Source organism: Aphelocoma coerulescens, chromosome 12 (assembly GCF_041296385.1).
Source record: "Aphelocoma coerulescens isolate FSJ_1873_10779 chromosome 12, UR_Acoe_1.0, whole genome shotgun sequence".
NCBI lineage: Eukaryota > Metazoa > Chordata > Aves > Passeriformes > Corvidae > Aphelocoma > Aphelocoma coerulescens.
Window position 1 is genome coordinate 4,959,235 of NC_091026.1, and position 15,588 is coordinate 4,974,822.

General features: G+C 44.0%; 1 protein-coding gene across 2 annotated transcripts in view; it reads right to left on the reverse strand.

The window, feature by feature from the left end:
* Nucleotides 1–12,260, reverse strand: part of LOC138117675 (high mobility group protein HMGI-C-like) — a 51,690-nt gene extending 39,430 nt beyond the window's left edge. Inside the window, exon 1 of one of the 2 annotated variants that reach the window (XM_069028203.1) lies at nt 12,200–12,260. The gene's annotated coding sequence lies outside the window, so the exon portion shown is untranslated. The remainder of the gene's footprint in view (nt 1–12,199) is intronic. The other variant, XM_069028204.1, reaches the window with a different exon arrangement.
* Nucleotides 12,261–15,588: the final 3,328 nt, after the last annotated feature.

Sequence of the window (15,588 nt, forward strand, 5' to 3'; positions counted from 1 at the left end):
AGGGAGAAGTAGAACAAAGAGAAAGTTCAGTCACAGTTGCAACACAGAAAGCTCTGACCATCATAAGCCTTGCAGAACTGCAATTCCACATGGTGGTCTCTGGATTTTGAGTGGTCTCTACACTTGACCTAGAAGGCACAGGGTGACAGGATGAAATAGGCAGATATATAACATTTCTTAGAGGGAAAAAGATTCCCATTGTCACCACCATAACACTTTACCAATCAGCAATATCAGAAAGAAAGGAATGCTAGGAATTCTTGGCCTACATTCCTGCTCCTGCTGCAGAAATCCACTGGTAAAGAACACAAATCCAAGGCATCCTTCTGGTACATAGATGGCACTGGAACAGGCACAGGTTTTTTTATGGATGGGAAGCCAGTATGTCTGCATATCCACTTCCTGCACTTGGGTGTTGAGGTCTGATAGGTGCAGACAAATACCTGCACATGCATTTTAAAAGCCTTTTTAAAACTCAAGTGTTTGTGCAGCTGTGATCAAGTTACTTTAATTCAACCAGAGGAGAAGCATGGCATGGCCATATGATTGCAAACAGTGAAGTTTCCTTGGCTTGGCAAATTACTGTGTGTTCACTGGGCTGTGGCAGCACTCCCTTTTAATTCAACTCTAATGCAGAACAGGGCATTTTGGTTTAAATCACTGGGAAGGCAGCACCTTTTCATTCGGGTGGTTTAAACAAAGGCACTTCTCTGCTCAGCGAGGATAACAGTGCCCATGGCCATTTGCTGCCAGAGCTGAGCTTTGGTATCTTAACCACATTCAATTATTCAGTCTTGGAGTGTAAAATTATCTGTCTAGACTATAGGAAGGTACTACCTACATAGGGAGTTGTTTTTTTTCCTGAGTGCAGCACTGTTGCAAACATCTATTCCTGAATTTGTCTCAAACCATTAAACTGCCAGGGTTTATCCAAGTCCTACCACAGTGCCTTCTTCTCCAAGACCTGGGTGCAGAGAAGGGGCCTGTAACCCACTCAGTAGCAGAAAATGGTTCCAACAATCCAGCTGATCCTGTTGGATGTCCAAGTGTCAGCATCAGAGCCAAGCTATGGAGCTCTACAGGACATTAGGACTTTGGCTTGCTCTAGGCTGTTGCAAAAACCACCACCTGGAACAGTTTTACCCACTTGAAAGCAAGAAAATCCTACATTTATCTCAGTGGTCAATGCAAGTGCTTGGGAGCACTGCCAAATAATATTTATCAGCCTAGCTGAAGGTTTTATAACTCAGCTGTGTAAGTTCACATCACAGAGAACACCCCGATCCAGCAAGCAGCCAGTCTGGGAGTACTCAACTTGCTCTTACACTATTTCATTTTTATTAGTTATTAGACACAAGTAAGTTTTGAAACGACCTGACTTGTGAACAGATCTGCTCATGTGTACAACCCAGCAAGGAGAATCAGACAATATTGCTGTCACCAAACTGGGGCAACTTGCCAGTGCCTGGCTATCACTGTGCCAGGAGGTTTTGTTAGCAAAGCGGGGAGAGTACCAACACACTTACAGGTCTGGAGAGGGAGAAACTGACAAGTGAGGAGTTAAGTCTCTGCCTCACCTTCCCCTGTAAGCAGAGCCACACAAACACATTGCCAGCCTGGCTGTTCTAGTCTTAAAAACATCACTGCAGATGAAAGAGGTGTGGGATGGCTTTACACTTCAAAGCAGCAGCTGGGAGAGCTGAGGGGCAGGATGGCTGTGGACCCTCTATTTTGCCCCATACAATGCAAGCGGCTGCTGCCAAAGCAGGGACAGGATATATAGGCCAATGACTTGTGCTGGGAATAAGCATGTAGAGGGAAGGCCTTTCCCAGAAGCTCTTATAATTACTACCTCATTTTTTTATTTTTGTACTTCTTGCAGCTGATCTCTGTCACTTGCTCAGTCTCACCAGCTGCCTTATTGCCCTTAGCTCAGCGTTTTTCTTACAACACCCATTGCAGGAACTACCCTGCATCACTCTTCTCTTTGGGACTGCAAAATGCAGTTTTATCTGCACTGCCAACTAATCTTGAACCAAACTGCCAAAAGAGCTGTGTGTGCTGCCCAGACGGCTTAGTTCCAGGGAAGAAAGACAATTTGCTTTAACTCTGTTCTCTCTCACCTCAAGCTAGTGCCCCATTAGAGTAACAGAACTCTAATTACACATGATGGCTGACCAAGTCAAATAATACCAGCATGGTTGTAGCTGTGACAGTCCCTGCTTCCTCAACTCCCATCTTGCTTATTAAAAGGTGCTAACATGACTGCAGCCTTTCCAGTGGCTCCAGATAGCTGAATCACTGCAGCTAGGACATGACTGAGCCAGAAGGGATGGGGTGGGAACGCTCTTATTCCCACATCCTACTAGTGTTATGTAGCTGGGAGTGAGCTACCTACACCCAGCTGTGCAGATATGGATCTACAGCCTCTTCAGCACCCTGGTAAACTCATTGAAAAGTCACAGAAAAATTACAATTACAGTTCAAAATTAGCAGTAATACACCAAGCACAGCAGTTGGCAGCTTCTTCCAGAAGTGTTTTCAGAACAGGCTGAAATGAACAACACACATGTAGGTCAGTGCTTGCCTAACAAGGCCAAGATCTCACCTGGGAACTTCAAGAGCTAAAGCAAAACCACCAACCCATTACCTTGGCTCTAGCCTATGCTGTTGACCCTCCACATTCCCTGACATCACTTCACAACTTAAAAAAGTAATAAGGGGATTAAAAATATATCTCTGAACCTCTAAATCCCACAGGCCCAGTCCTTCCTTCTAGTTCTCCCAGAAAACCAAGCTACTTGCTCAGGAACATATCACCAACAATGGTCACAGTGAGAAAGCAAAAGGCCCTGACCACAATATCAGTCTCACTTTATAACCCAGCGCTGTCCCCACAGGAACCAATTGCTGCAGCAGGGTGGCTGGAGGCAGCAGATAAGCCTTAGCTGGGTGATAGGGATCAGCTGCCCAGTTATCAAGGGAGTACAAAAATCAAATAGATTTTGATTTAGTAGTTACAGCTTTTCATATATCCTGGGAAAAGAAAAGAGAAGGACCAGGGAGGGGGAAGGGGAGTTAGAAGTCTTTTTCCAGGGTGTTATGATGTCAGATCTTTTTAGCAATGAATTTCTAGGTTAAGCAGTTACTGAGAAATGTGGCTGCAGAGAACCGCAGTCAGCGCAGGCGTTTGTAGGAGGAAACTGAAAGCGGTGGAAGAAAGGCAAAGGATTGCACATCTGAGGGCTGCAAACCCTGCCTGAAGTAAGCAAGACAGTATAGCAAAAAGTCATTCCCAGCAGGCACAGAAACAAAGAACAGCAGCACTGTACCCTCAGAGAGTCACTTCCCAATGTTACCATTCATCTGTCCGATCCAGGGTAGGAAGTTAACTTAGTCCTTCTCTCAGATGTGACCCAAGCTTTGGGGCTGCAATGGCAACATCCATTGCTCCATGCCACATGTCCAGCTCCACAATGCTGTAAAGGGAGCAGATCATCACCAGTGGACTAAACCAACAAACATCAGCTGTGTTGCTGTTTTAAGTCCAGAGGAAAGCAGATGAAGGTAACACACCGGATGTCAGTGCCAGCAACAGAACAGGCAATGAGTGGCAACAGCCAGGCAGGGCTCAGTAGAAAAAACAGCAGAAGCAAAGATGAACTTTGATTATATGAAATTTGACCCAGTAAAGTCTGGCATTCAGGTACAACTCTGATGTCACAGACATGGCTATGACAAAGGCTACATTTGTAAATCTCCATGTATTCATCCAAATATTAGCACTTCTGGCATAAACTTCTAGTCAGAAGTTTTGGAAGCCACAGCCATTTTAGAGAAATCTTTCATACACAGCATATTAAAAGTATTCTTTAACACATAATGGCTTGCAATTAGGCTTACAACCAAAACCTACAGGAATTTAATTTAGAATTTGCTCTGGCATGATAGGATCAAGTGCACAGAGAACACCAGACCACTGGATCCATTCTTGTGGCACCTTGAACGTGCCAGCAGAGCACCATCACCTCTGCTCCCAGCCCCCAGAGCCTGCTCAGCACCTGGAAACAGCATCCAGCCCCTCTGGACAGTGCCAAGCACCAATGGCACAGGGACCTGACTGAACCCAGACAGGCCCAAACAGAGAGCCAGTGTTTCCACCACAGTGCAAGTGACACTCACAGAGTGACCTGAGCCACTCTTCATCCTCAGGGAGCTACACACTGTATTTGTGCTTCTGTAATCCACTTCCCAGCTCCACCTCCATCCCTGTTAATTACTGTCACAGCAGGGGAGCTTCTGGCATTTCAAAGAGTGGCCCTTCTTATTAAGCAGGAAAACAAGCAGAAATAGCAGGCAGCACTACACACGAAACTGTAAGAGATGCTCTGTCTTCTTCCTGCATAGCACAGTTCATTTGTTTCCCTTGGTTAAAGCAGGAAGAAAGGTGGAAAAGCTGCTCTAACTGGTAGGGAGCTCCTAGCCTCCAGGTCTCTATCCAGTCTCCTGGGAGAGGCTGATGGGGCTGTGATGTACTGGCAGTAGTACATCCCAGCCCCACAGTCTCAGACATCTTAGGTCTGACACTCCTGGCAGGGAACTGCTCAGGAACACTGTCTGCAAATAGTTTGGATTGAGCCTTGACCACCTTCTTCCAGGAGGGCCTGCCACAGGGCAGAAGGGCTGGGTCTGGCAAGAACTCCACATTATTCTAGTTATTTTGCATCTGATTGCTTCTGTGGGCATCTCTATCTCAATTTCAGATATATTTGCTACTGAAGCAAATCTTAACTCTGGTGTTGGCTGGGATCTTACATAAATTTGGCTTTTGAAACAATTGGTCCTCCCTCAATTAGCTGAACGAGACCATGACACCCTTCTGTAGATAAATCTGCTCTTTTCAGTTAGGACCTGCTTCCTGGCAACCTTGCTGGACTCAGATTTTAAGCACTTCCTATTGAATAAAACAGGTTATTTAAATGGAGGAAAAGATGTAAAAAGCACAGCTCACTCCCTCCAGCTGATTGTCTTTGGAAACAGGACTGAAGGCTGCTGTCCCAGAAGACTGAGCTGCCCTTATCTCAGGCACTCTGTTAAAAGACTTGGAATCACTTATTAATTTAGTGAAAGCCCCTTAATTTTGATCTTTTGTCTGCATTAATTGATTTGCTATCAATAACCTGCATTGATTAGACCTCCAGACCTGGCAGCCGCTGAAGATGAAGAGACAGACTCTCTTTCAGAGCAGGAGTTCAAAGCCTGAAATGATTAAAAAAGACAGCGCCAAAACGGCTGATAACAAAAAGGTGTCATTCTTTTTCCATTCAAGTATAAAACTGTGTGCAGTTAACCCTTCTGTACCTAAAAATGCTCTCAGGTCTAAGGTATTCGTATAACCTAGAGCTAGCTATTAGATTTACTCCATTTTGCCATTTTATTTAAAATATTATAGATGCTCTTAAAACACCTGACAGAATGAGAACCAAGGGAAAATTTTATCTATTTCAGCCACAAAGAGAGCTCAGGGAAAGCAACCTGACCCAGAGATTGGCTCAGGCAGTGCTCTCGGATCTCTTCCAGCAGACAGCATTGTAAAGAGTGGTTCGGGAAGTCAGATTTAATTTGCAGCAGATCCAAACCAAATGCAACAGTGAAATTTAACAGTCATCAGTTAAAATTTCAACAATAAAGTTTTGAAAGCTGAGAACGGCTTGCTAGTCCAAGATGCCAGGAAAGCATTAACAAACCAGCTCCCTGTCAGAGACTGTGCTGGAACATAGCCCTGGGCTGCTCCCAACTCAGTATCCCCCTTGCATGAGCTACAGCAGGGGCAGAAGGTCTGAATGTTCACATACATTATTCCTCCACCAAGAAAGCCAAGGGTACTGGCTAGGGAGAGCTCTCAGGCCACCTGAGAGAAGCTGTTTTGGGACAGACACTAGGCGCACAGGTGGAAAAAAACCCCAAAATCACAGCCGGTGCACACATCCAGGGTCTCAGGTGGTTTTGTCTGCTTCAGAGTCCAAATCTCCAGTAACAGCTTGCTAAACAGCACAAGACCAGCTATTCACTGTAGCCCAGCATCTGAATAAATCCAGATGGTCACTGTCCAAAGACACTTAGCTGGATGTCTCAAAGAACAGTTATCTTAAGAGCAAGGTAGCATAGCAAGTTCTTTTTTTATCCAAGCTGTGTCAAGAGCTCTGTCCCCCCCAGCTGTGACAGTACAAACCTTAACAGCACACCTTCCTACACCTGCAGATTTCCCTGTCAGCACGAATTTCACGAGAAAAAAAATAATGTAATTCCTCTTACAGTTTGTTTGGTGGCAGCACAGAGCATGGATCAGGTTACAGCACAAAGTCAGTGACAGTTCCTGCCCCGCAGAACAAGCTTATCAGCTGCTGGTCCCGAACGACCTTGTTGGACCACTCCTCCAGCATCCTACCTAAATGTAACAGAATTCTAACTCACAGCTGAAACACACCCTGTGTGACAGCTTACACATCAGCAGAGCCAGTTCACATCACAGCACTCCTGCACCGGGGAACTGACACAAACACAAATTGCACTGAACTTCTGCATTTCTACTCTGACAACAGCACACAGCTACGAGGACTTGAAATCCCTTCCTGTGCATCTTTGCCAGCTCTTCCTTATGTGAATGCTTTTAATATCCCTCCTCTTTAATACCCTTCCTCTCTTTTTCTCTCTCCCCTCCCTGCATACATTACAGGTGGGTGCTAAATATCCCTGCAGCTGCAGTCACTCTTCACAAGTTGCTGTGCTGCCCTCCTCAGGGGTCTCACGCTTATTGTGAATGTCCTGCACATGTCCAGAAATCCCAGAAAAATGGACCACACTCCTAAGTTCTAGCTATACAAAATTTCTGTGAGAACAAGGAATGTGTTGGCACCCATGCTCTGGTCTCACACTATAAGGAGGGGTGAGTTCCTGAGCCCTCAGGCTTACAAACAGCTCTAGAAATGCCCAAGCAGTGCCACACCTGTGTCTGCTGGGAAGGAACCACCTAACACATCACAGGAGAAACAGCCCACTGAAATTAAAGATCCTGTGTTTTCTAAAAGTCCTTTCATTTTGTATGGAAAGGCTATGTCAGCCTTTTTCCTCCACAGACTAAATGTGAATAATGATTGGGACAGTTGAGCACTGGAATAGATTGCCTTGGGAAGTTGTATATAATTTGATTTTTTTTGAATGGGCTAAACAGTCATCTGTCAAAAACGGTTTAAGTATTAAAAACCCTGCCTTGGAGAACAGAAGGAAAAGAAGAAATGACCTCATGAGCTTTATTTTCTGTTTCTGTAATTTAAAGGTAACTTCTGAGGACTACAGAAGTTCCACTTGCTTCTCCGCTGGGCACAGCACACCTTCTCCTAAAGCCTTGTGTTTCATGTTCATATGTTACAAAATCTCTGTTCTGCAGTAAGGATAGCCTGCTCCATGCAATGGCCCAAGTAGTCCCTCCACATTATTCTCCTACATTTATAAAATGCACAGGGATGGAAAGCACAATACTGCAAATATCTCAAAATCTCTGTATTTTAGAAAGGAACTTTTATTCCTACTTTTAACACATGACTAGTAGATCAAAGTAGCTGAAGGCTTTATCTGGTATCTCCCAGATACCAACACTGGGTGTACATACATCACGCTGATGTGCACAGGATGAGAACTGAGCGAGCCAAGTTTTTTTCCACCCACGAAGAACAAAAATAGGCTTTTATTCCGAATGACTTATTTTAAACTAAAAACGAGAAAGAACAAAAGCGAAGGCTCCAGGAAGTGGAGTCTGCACCCGCATCTTATTTTAAGATGCAGCTTTGACTCTTTAGAAATTTAAAGCTGCATTGCACAGAAAGCAGAATCAGATCAGTGATGTTATGAAGCTCACTATTTCCAAATATCAATCTAGGATCTTAGAAGCAATAAAGATTCAATAACACTCCACAGTCTCAAGCTTTGAAAATGCAAAGATAAAAACTGTAACAATTAAGGACAGATACAGATATGCAATATACATTGCACAGATGTTTTATTTCCCTGCAATTATATATATGTCCCCCAAAATAAAACCCAACCTTCATTAACTCAACATTACAGTGTTGTTGTATACTCCTCATGAAAAAGAATCAGTTAAAATGAAGGAAAGTACTCATCGAGATAGCATCAGCATCCAGACTAATCACATACACATTCCACCAAATTAATTTCCGACATGTTCAGATGCTGGCCCTCCATGAGTAATTATTACACAAGTATTTCCAGTTTGCCTCTTCAGTCCCAGATATATCTAAAGTAAATATTTTTGTGCAAAATTGGCAGCACAGTTTTACACACCTACTGAAAAACAACACAAATCCTTTGGGGATACACACATAATATAATCATTCACGGAGAATCCACACAACCACGTGTAAACCTATTAGGAAACAGAACTTCATCATCAGTTAACGAGAAAAATCCCTGCTGAGGGCACAGGCTCTGATGCAGGCTGGTAATTCCAACCCCAGCACCTCAGGATTGCTGGCTGAGGCCCACAGGCGGAGCAGGGACACAACAGCCAGCTGTACACGAGCAGCACACACAGAGTGACTGGGAGACACGGATATTCCCCTCTCAAACACAGCAACATATCCTGCACTGCCAGCTTGCTGGCAGACACCAATGACTGTGTCCACAGCAGGCAAATGGAGCCACACAACATTCCCATTTTCTGATGTGCAAAAGCAAAAAGCATTCATTTTCATCTTCAATCAATTTACTTATTGATTGGTTTTCTCAACCGATATCCCAGAAATTCTCTCAGTTTCAGAGACAAAACAATGCCCAACTGCCTTGTTCCTTCAAGTTTTTCCTAATCTAAGGGAGAAATTGGAGGGAAATAATTTCATTTGACAATAGCTGGTTCTCCTTTCTTGGTATCCCACCCAGTGCTTGGAGAATTTCTCACTCCAGAAACAGCCTAACCCTTCACAGTATTGCGCTTTAAAAGTGCTTTAGCTGCAGATTCACAGACAGAGCAGTAACACACACACTGTTTATTCTTCCTCTCCAGTGGGTGTTTAAGACAGCTCACAAAGATATTTAGGTACCTCAGTTTACCTTGAGCTCCATAAAGAAGGTAGTCAGCTAAAGAATGTACAGCTCTGAGCTTGCACTTTAAAAAACAAAAAAACTTTTTCCACTTCTGGCAAGTGATTGGAAAACAAGTCTTCCAGTTCTGATGAATAATCTGCTTTGAGTTAAAATCCACTGCTGAACTGCAGCTTCCCTCTTGCCTTAATACTAAGGGATAGACCAGCAGAGACTGCATTTCAACACATGAATTAGGAGGGGCAAGCCGTAGGTAGCAGGTGATGTATTGCTGGTGCATCACCTTTTGTTTGATTAGTGATTAGGAAGTAATTGCCTCTCTGCCCAAGAGATGAAATCTGGCAGAGTCCTTCTGAAATAAACATGGCATTTATATATTCCTCTAAAAGCTGTAAAATACTTCAGTCTCCAAGCACTGTAGTCCTAATAATCTTTGAATATAGTTTGATACAATCCCTGTGCACAGCTCATTAGGCACTGAATTCTTTGAAATAAGAAACCCCTTCCTGTCATCCAAGCACAGATCTAACAGAGATACCCCCACTTCACAGATGCAAAATGCCACTGCAATAAGAGGTGGTAATAAAGGAACTTGATTGGGTTAATGGAGTCACATACGGTGATGGTGTGGTCCTTGAGAACATTCCCCCTCAGATTCAGCTTCCCCTCATATCAATCCTCTCCAGGGATTGCAGGAACAGAAGCATAGACAGGGAAAAATTCAGATTTATTGGCAGAGGTGACATTTTTGGATGAAAATACTATTAATCACCATCACTGAGGCAAGATCAATAAAGAATTCATAAAGAACACATTTTGTAATGGGTACATATTCCAAGAAATACTGACAACCATACCAGCACCATGATACTAAAATAAACCCCATGTTTTTCCTCCTCTGAGTTTTTACTTTTGTCTCTTCATCCAATGTAGCAGAGCTCACAGTGAGGATGCTGCTGAGTGTCCCCTGTGACTGTGAGCACTGATGCCCTTTGCCAGCTCCAGCAGGTGCTCTGCTATACACACAGGGTTTGGGACATGGAAGGTTTGACAGGATCAGCAAAGAGGGGAAAAAAAATCCCACTACTTTGCTGTGATCAGTGCTCAGACTTGAGGGAAGGGGGTGGACAAAGTGAGAAGACTACAGATTGTACAGTACTATACATTTCCATATTTGCTTCATTTCTTGACTGCTCTGCAATTAACTCATGTTCCTGAGAGCTGTAGGTCTCACACAGGGAATGAAAAAAACTATCTTTTCACTTGGATGCTCCTGTGTCTTTTCTTGCTGTAGGTCCTTTACATGTAGGCCCATCTGTAATGGGGCAAGAACAATTTCCTTTGCTTGTCGAAAATGGCAGTGTTTCCTGCATAAAATCCCATCCCCCTGGAGCATGAGAGAGGATATTGCTTATGACAGTGGCCTCCAGACTTATAACTACAGAGCCTGAGCAAAAACCAACTCCATTAAAACCCAGCTCATCTGCTGTCCCCAAATATCTGCTCTCTCTCCCAGATCAAGCCCCCTGCCAGTCAGAATAATAAATTTCTGCACGTTTATTTTTAGGGTACAACTAAACATGGATATCAATCCAACAGTGCACCCACAGCACTAGTTCTTAATTACAGTAAATTCACCAGGGAGGAAAGGAGCCTGAAAAAACAATCCAGGCAAATTCCTAAAACAGCTCTGTCAAATCTCACCTATTTTATAAGGGATATAACCATACCTGACCCTTTCATTAAAGCTCTAGTGTCTGGATTACATAATTAAACAGTAATTTAATTTAAAATAAAATGGCTAGAATAACTGCACTGAAAAGGAAACCATGAAAAAAACCTGAGAGTGTTGTATGTCACTTACACCCTTTGTATGTCTATTATGCTCAAGAAACTAAATGTCATTTCTCTAAGTGTGTATACTTTAGTAAATATCAGAGATTTTAAGTCAGTACCCTGATTTTAGGAGACCTGGCTTATAATGTTTTGAAGCAGATACCTGCTCCAGATTAATATCGCTATGAAACTCTCAATAAATTTCTGGTCTCAGGGCTCATTGCTGCCTGAAGTACAGCTTAACCTCTCTTGAGAGAATAGCCCAAAGTGGAGCAAAGGAAACCTGTTTACAGATAAATTAAATTTCCAGGGCACAGAAACACCCAACAGTTACTCCCAGAGACTGAAGGTTCAAGATGGCACTGGAATAAATGGCTTCCCTGTGCCTCTAAAAAGCTAACAATGGACATGCTTATTATTTACATCCAAACTGGCTAGCATGCCTAATATTTCAGGAAACAGATTTTGCAGCTGTAATACAACTTGAGGAACACCCTATATTTCATTGATATGAGGTACTGTAATAGCTGAGCAATATACCCTTTTCTGTACATCCCATTTAAAGCTGGGAAGTACTTTTTTTGTTGTTTGCTGCAAACATGCTTTTTCTTATCAATAAAAATAGACATAATAATGATGCTTCTTTATACAGCTCTGAAAGCTCATAGCCCTTTCAAGGAGCTCAGCACCTGTGTTGGAGAGCTGAAACAGTACCCACATCTCCACAAATCAACCAGTGAGTAGAAGATAAAACACTTGTGGGGAAGCCAAGAGTACAACTTAGAGTTTTTTCCTGCTAGGGTGCCCAACACTGTGAAACATTTATTTTCTATAATTACAGAGGTGCCAGTTATCACAAATTTAGAAGCTTGGTGATACAAGGCAAATATGATACAACTGTGGAGAACATTCTGAAGCGATAAAGAACATTATAAATGTGGCAAGCATTGGGGCTTTATGGATAGCTTTTTCACTTTAACAAGGGTATGGGGCAGATATTCTGCCAAAATAACACTTTTAACATTGACCAGAACCCTCAGCTCCCGGGAGACACGTTAGGTTAAAGCACTCCTCTCTTAGCAAACCATACATCACCTCGACAGGAAACTACGGGCTGGGGAACCCTTAGAGCTTCCCTTTCTACATCCATTCTTTTGTTCAGAAACACAAATACCCCAGGGAAACAAAACACCAACTCTTTCAGGGCAAGTAGAGAAAAGGTATTAGAGCAGGTTTAGTTGCTTACCAGCACAGGAGAGGCACAGAGCAAACAGGACCCGACGGCCAAATGGCTGCCGAGGCCTAGGCGGCAATTGGCGTATTTAAAGGGCCAGCGCGGGCCATGTGGGCCGGGCTGGGGGGCGCGTCCTGCCGGGGAGCGGCCCCGAAGGGTGGGAGCCTCTGGCTCGTGTGCCCAGCAATGCCTCGCACCGGTGGAGCACGCCCTGGCTCTCGGAGCTTGCTGTCGGCACAGGAGCTTCCCTGGGTGTTGTTCAGCCATTCCAGTAATTCCCTGGATCCACAGTCACTCTGATGGATGGGCTGCAGCAGCAGGATGGCTCCATGATGAGATGGCTGCTTCTAAGAATTAAACGACCCTGCAGAGAAGGGCACTAGAGGTGGATACGATTAACAGTTGAATCACACTCACCTCCCTTAGATAGTAAGCTGGAGTCCCAGGCTGCCTAGGCCTAAAGAGGAATCACCTGTAGGCATTATTAGCAGAAGGGCTCTTTCTGACACACGGTGTCACAGCCTCTCCATTACCCATGGATTGCATTTCTATGCAGTCATTGGATTGTCTGAGTTTAAGGGCACCAACTTTTTAAACCAGTTAGCACTGAAACCTGCCAGGAAGAGAAAAGTGAAAAACTATTGCTTGCTCAGCAATTTTGCCCAGACTCAGCCAGCATCTGGCAAGCCAGAAGCGTATCGCTCATCCCATAAGAGTGTTCTGGTCTGTGGGTTATGCTGCCTTGACTGATACCATATGCTCCCTAAAAGGCAAATCCCTACATCCAAGTCATTCTCATTTTGCTCATCTGCAGAGATTGGTGCTTACAGTAACAACAATGGGACACTGTGTTCTAAACTGTAAATAGAGTACCTGGCTGCAGTAGTTCTTTATCCATTACAGAAAAATTACTTCAGTGCATGAAGTGCTTTTGCTGATTCACATTCCTAGGCAAGAAAACTGATGAGCAACTTGAAAGCAGATGGGCAGTTGGAATGGTTAGAAGATAGAACAGCAAGTGAGAAAGCAAGCAAGCAAGACAAATGCCTGTGCCTTTGGAAGGGACGATCAAAGGGAAATCCAACAGGAGCTTCTCCTGCCACTACACAGGCAGCATCTCCCTGACATGTTCCACAGCAAGCATGTGCAAACAGAGATTTTCTAGTTGGTGACAAGTTTTGCGACATCTATTGTCACCTGAGGATGTGGAGCTACCTTCACTAGTAAGGTAGCCTTCTGCCACTGGCCTCCATTCCACCTCAGCAGTCTCAGATCAGCTGGCACTAACACCAGAGTTGATGTGGGTCTTGGAGAAATTCGTAAAGACCATATAGCACTCATGCACTCCCTTTAGCTGGGGAGCATTTCAGACTCAGAGAGAGAGCGAGAGAGAGAGAGAGTTGTCTGCAGCATCCCTGCAGCTGTATTTCACTGTTCACCTCCACACATCCTTTCCCCTCCAACTACACCACGGTTGCACTGTTGTGTGTGCAGGGCTTCTCTGTGAGTGTGGAAGGGTCATTTCACTGGCTGGTCCCCAGCAGAGTGCCCCTGGCAAATGTGAACCTCTGACAGTTCTTGATCTTCATTAGACATTCCTTTGCCTTAGCAGATGAACCCTTCACGGTATCTGATGTGTTTCTCCTTATCACAGCTCTCTGAGATGGGCATCTCTAACCTTTTCCTTTGGACTTGGAGGTTAGGGCACAGAGACTAAAGGCACATTTGTAAAGGTCCTTAAGAAACTTAGGGATGCAGAGTTGGCTGATACACTTCTCAAACCATGAAATACATAACTGCAATTCAAATTGCTGAATTGAAAAGCCCTGGGGAGTCTATTTCCTTTTGATTGATATCAATGGAAATTAGATATGTTTGTTTCTGAAAATCATCATCTTTAAGAATCTAAAAGCCTCAGTTTCAGCACTTTCTACAACATAGCAGGCAATGGAGTCAGAGTTTTCCAAGCATGAGGCTACTGCTCTAGACATAGGTCCTCTTTTTAATCCTTTCTTCTTTTTTTTTTTTTTCTTTTTTTTAAAAATAAAAATCACCAGCCAGCCTGCAAAGGAGGAGTGTGATACCATCAAGTTCAAAAGTTATTAGACAAATTCAAGAACAGATCTACAAATGGCTACTGAAAACAGGGCAGGGATGTATCCATTAGCATGCTGATCTGATGTTTCTGAACATGGACGGAAAGAGCAGAAAGTGCCACAGCTCCCAGGCTCTCCCTGAAGAGCATGTGCTTTCGCTGTGGGGGAGACAGAACACTTGACCAGATGGCCCAGTGCTCTGCTCCAGGAAGCAATTCTTCATGATCTCATGTTCTTATGTCTCAAGCAGTCTGTGTTGTGGCAGTATAAATGCACCAATAGCCTGCTCTGAGCACCAGCTTCTACCACCCTGCAGTCACTCTTTCTGCTGGAACACTTGCAGCTGGACAGGAACACATGGACCTTGAATGATCTACTTGCCATTTTGCTATGTAGACTGCTTTTTGTCCTGATCCCATACATTTTTAAATTACAGTCTGAGCTGGTTATCTTCTTTGGAGCTATTTCATTGCCACAGTTCCAAACCTGTGAATACGCTCTACTTTTCTCTTTCTTCTTCAGACTCTTTTACATTCCATTTTTTTCCTTCACAGCACTGTTATTGTGGCAGTGGCTGGCATGATTATTGCTACTTACTCTCAATCCCCCAATGGCAGAGTAATACCTCTTTAATTGGGTATTTCTCCCTCCCGACACTAATCTCCTAACAAATGCTGATGCCGTGTTAGATGCTGTGTGGGGATCTCTCATCACTATCTCTTTAAGCAGGCAGTTGTGTGTGGAATGAATGCACAGTCACTCAGCATGGATGGATTTGTCTGAGTCCCTGTCAGCTCCCTGGTTTTGTCACTAAAATCTTGCATTGCGGATCCGGATTTCTATTGCTTTAACTTTTTGAGGCAGATTTATCTCAACCCCTGTCAGATCAATGGGTTTTGTCACAGAAATCTATGTGACTTTGTTCCCTGTGGAGATCTGGCTAGTCAAGTTTGTGGAGGCTGATTTGGGAAGCTGAACCCGAGGCCTCGTTTGGCTATGTCGAAGGGGGGACAATAAGAACTGAAAAGAGCAGAGGCCTAACAACCAGGAAAACTTAAATAAAACTGTAGTAGCAACATGCATCCATATCCCAAGACAATACACACCCCAAGAAAGAACATCCAGTTTCAAATGCATGCACACATGGGCTCTCTATCTGCTGGCATTGTCAGGAGCTGCTTGCTCTGCCCGTGGACTGCAGCTGTGTGACAGTGGCTGAGATCTGACAGGGCTGTAGGTCTGAGGCAGATCAGCCTTTCAAGCCAGTCCTCTCTGGTTGCTCAAAACCCCCTGGAGCTGTGGAGG